We start from the raw sequence: 4648 nt of genomic DNA, 5'->3' as shown, positions 1-4648 counted from the left end.
CCAACACTGCCGTCAAAGAAGGTATTATTCAATGTCCCAACTGACTTGACTTACTCCAGTCACAAACCCCACCTACAATATTTAAATTGTTGTAGTGTTTCAGTGACCTAGTGCCCAGATGGTTTTGGTGCCCAGATGTCCCTATAGTGCCCACCTGTCTTGTATTTCCGTTAAGTGGCCACGAAACCGAGCGCTGTAGAACATTGGTCATGTAGCATCACTATCATTTTAACCACGTTATCCATTTATATGTTGGCTATTCAAAAAATAGCAGATCTACAAGCTCACAGTGCAGCACAAAGGTTGTACATCTGCTATTTTTGGGGGAAAAAATTATAATATTATTTTAACATCCCTGGCACAAAACAGTTTTCAGATGGGGGTCCGCGACCACATACATATCAATTTAGGGGTCCTTGACATGAAAAAGGTTTGATAGCTACTGCTGTAGAATATACATTTCCATATCAAGATTGTGTAACGAACATGCTGGTATGGCATCACAGCGTTTGTGATGGGGAACACAGAAATGATATGTCCAATTTGTGTTGCTTATTGTTCACGCCAGTCTGACTCAGGCTGGCATTGCACTGCTGCAGAAAAACACTAAAGAACTGTGGTGGAAAATGTACTCAATTTCTTTGCTTAATAAAAGTATCAATACTGTAATGGAGAAATACTCTGTTAAGTAAAAGTCCGGAATTCAAAGTTTACTTGAGTAAAAGTACAAAAGTATTGGCATCAAAATATACTTAAGTACCAAAAGTAAAAGTACTAAATGTTTGAAAATAGCCGATCTACAAGCTCACAACGCGTCGCGATGCGACGCGTTGTGAGCTTGTAGATCTGCTATTTTCAAATAGACTATGTATAAAAAAGGGCTGAAGTGGTGAATGTATGTTTCATAATATAATAATGTATACCTGCAAAGTAACTAGTAACTAAAGTTGTCAAATAATTGTAGTGGAGTAAAAGTACAATATTTTCCTCAGAGACGTAGTGGAGTAGAAGCAAAAGTATTGAAAATACAATACTCCAATACCTCAAAATTGTACTTAAGTACAGTGCTTGAGTAAATGTACTTAAGTTACTTTTACACCACTGGTAAAGAAGAGGTGTCTGCTTCAATCACCACCAGCCTCCTATGCAGCCATGAAACTGCGTCAGCGTGTACTCTGCCACAGGAGCCTACAGGTGTGTGTGTGTGTGTGTGTGTGTGTGCGTGTGTGTGTGTGTGTGTGTGTGTGTGTGTGTGTGTGTGTGTGTGTGTGTGTGTGTGTGTGTGTGTGTGTGTGTGTGTGTGTGTGTGTGTGTGTGTGTGTGTGTGTATGTAGTCAGTGCACCTGTTATGTTACCACGGGGCAGGTTGGCGGTCGGTGTACAGTATAGTGACGATCATTCTCACGCTGCACACATGTACAGCTTCCTCTAGAAACCCCCTCACTGAGCTCCTCCAGACCCACACTTCTTCTGAAAAGGCCCTACAAGCCCCGTTTGCTACACACGATTTCTCTAGAAACGACCCGCATGTCTCGTTCATCTCCTGTCGTCCTTCTTTTAGTCGGTACAATTCAAATAGAGTTTCGGCGAGAGAGAAGAACTGCCAGCGTTATCTTTTTAACCCATTAAACACCGCATCTGTATCATTTTAGATTTCTTTGGCTATATATAGCAGATCTACAAGCTCATACAAGCTTGTAGATGTGCTATTTTTTTGGGAAAAATCGTGAAAATGTGTGCAAATTCAGAAGCAAAGATTTGAGTTACAAATGTTCGGTTTAAACATATATATATTCAAAGATTTGCACACAGGTTCACGATTTTTCAAAAATAGCAGATCTACAAGCTTGCCGTGCTATGAGCGTGTATATCTGCTATTTTTTAATAGCTAAAATGACACAGATGCGTTTCCGGCCTTAAAGAGTTAAAGCACATCTAAGACACAACTGTTACACTAAAGCTTTTATTATGGCCATTAGTAGTTTTTCTTTAGATCTTTTTCTCCCTTAGATTTTTTTTTGAACAATTTGAATTTTGATTCTATGTATAATTATGCTGTCATCCAACAGAAAAACACGTTCTAACACTGAAAAGAAAGACACACAAATCAAATTATTATTGTCACCGCAGACTCAAAAGATGAAAACTATAGGGAACCCATGAAAAGAATATTTTTAGTCAGAGACAGCTTTGTTAGTTCTCTCTCTCTCTCTCTCTCTCTCTCTCTCTATTTTACAATGCAAATGAAAGCATTTAACTTTGAAGAGAACAAAGCTTTGACAAGCTCATGAGGTTCATTTGCACGGAGGGACTCTCTCCTCCCCCCGTACTCTCCCCCATCCTCTCCCCTCTCCTCTCCTCTCCCTTCCCTTCCCTCCCCTCTCCTCTCCTCTCCTCTCCTCTCCTCTCCCTTCCCTCCCCTCCTCTCCTCTCCTCTCCTCTCCCTTCCCTCCCCTCCTCCCCTCTCCTCTCCTCTCCTCTCCTCTCCTCTCCTCTCCTCTCCTCTCCTCTCCTCTCCTCTCCTGGCCTTAATGAAGCCATCCGTTTAGATAGAGACGTGCAGGAGGCTGCACGGTGCAGACTGCTGTGTTAGTGCTGCAAAACGCATCTTTCACTCCATCATAGGAGGTGATATAACTACAGTATAGCGAGGGTTTCTATGTGCACTGTGCTGCTGAAAGGAGCAAGAGAGAGCGAGAGAGAACGAGGAAGGTTGCCAGGTCTTCTAAACAATGAGCAGTGGTGGAAAGTAACTAAGTACATTTACACAATTGAGGTCTTTTTTTACTTTACTGGAGTATTTCCAATTTTCAGTACTTTTACTTCTACTCCAGTACATCTCAGAGGCAAATATAAAAATTTTACTCCACTGCAATTATTTGAAAACTTCAGTTACTAGTTACTTTGCAGATTTAGATTATTAATACAAAACAGCTACATTAACCACTTCAGCCCTACATTTCAGCCATTTGAAAATAGCAGATCTACAAGCTCACAATGCGTCGCTTCCCCCCTATACTCTCTCCTCTCCCCTCCCCTCCTCTCCATAGCCGCGGGAAGACCTTTTAGGTTAGGGGTGCGGTATGCGCGTGCGTGCATGAGGACCCCTCCCGAGCGCGCGTGCGGATTGGGTTCGTTTTTTTCCGTTTTTGGTTCCTTTATTTCGGTTTTAGGGTTAGGATTAGGGTTAGGTTAGAGTTATGTTATTTAATTCTTATTTTTGCCTGATTTTACAGATTTATTATTTATATTATTATCTATAATTTTTTATTTTTTTGATGGGCTGGGGGGAGGGGGGGAGGGGGGGGAGGGGGGGAGGGGGGGCTGGCCGCACCCCCAGCACCCCTACTTCCCGCGGTACTGCTCCTCTCCCCTCAGTACTTTTACTTAAGTAAAACATTAGTACTTTTTCCACCACTGACAATGAAGCATAATTTGGTGAAAAGGGAAAAGATGCATAACACACTGCCATGGAGCCTGCTGCAAGTATCGGGACAGACAAACAAACAAGCGTTATATATGTGGCTGCCTGGGTATAAGGCTTGATTTATACTGTCGAGTTGCTTGCGGCCGGGTGTCGCAGTGTGTATAAATATGTAAGTATAAATATGTAAGTATAAATATGTGAGTATAAATATGTAAGTATAAATATGTAAGTATAAATATGTAAGTATAAATATGTAAGTATATAAATCAGGCAACAGCTCAGGACTTCTCTTTCATCTGTCATTGAGATGGTGATTGACAGGTCAACATGGAAAACCCAAGGGTGGCCATTAACCCATTGAGACCTGAAGCCGATTCTACACGTCTCCTAAATCTCAACTGTTTTCTGAAAAACGTATGTTTCTATATCAGTGGTGCTCAATCTTTTTCATGTCAAGGACCCCCAAAATGATATGTATTTGGCCGCGGACCCCCATCAAAATATTTTGTTCCAGGGACCCCCCAGAAGCAAAGATTTGAGTTAAAAATGTTCGCTTGAAAAATATATATATTTCAAAGATTTTCACGATTTTTCAAAAATATCAGATCTACAAGCTCGTAGCGCGGCACTCGGTGCCGCGCTATGAGCTTGTAGATCTGCTATTTTTGAATAGCCCAAAGTGTAAAATAATGCTTTTTAGCTCAAATCTAAAAAGGACACAGTTCCAGGTCTTAATGGGTTAAAATGCACACACACACACACACACACACACACACACACACACACACACACACACACCTGGGGCATCTAGCTGGTCAACAACAACGCTGGGATGAGTCAAAAACACTGCAGAATCCTGAGTATTGGTTTAACTTTCTACACTCTCTCAGTTAAATTGACACTGAGGATGTGTGTGTGTGTACGACTGTATTAAAACAGCAGTGCAGTACTGCAATACAGATGGAGGGCTAATACTGTGATTAGTATCCAAAATAATACAAATACTAACATACTACAAGTACCAGTATCTCCAAAAAATGTAGCCATACTTTTACTGTCCACCACTGTGTGTGACGTTTACCAGTGGTGGAAAGTAACTTTTCTGGAAAGTACATTTACTTAAGTACTGTACTTAAGTAAAATTTTTAGGTATTTGTACTTTACTGGAGTATTGCCGATTTTCAAATTGCAAGTATTGTACTTTTAACTCCACTGCAATTA

The sequence above is a fragment of the Gymnoscopelus braueri genome, assembly GCF_963280865.1.
Source record: "Gymnoscopelus braueri genome assembly, chromosome: 11".
In the NCBI taxonomy this organism is placed as follows: domain Eukaryota; kingdom Metazoa; phylum Chordata; class Actinopteri; order Myctophiformes; family Myctophidae; genus Gymnoscopelus; species Gymnoscopelus braueri.
Note: the sequence above shows the minus strand (reverse complement) of the source record.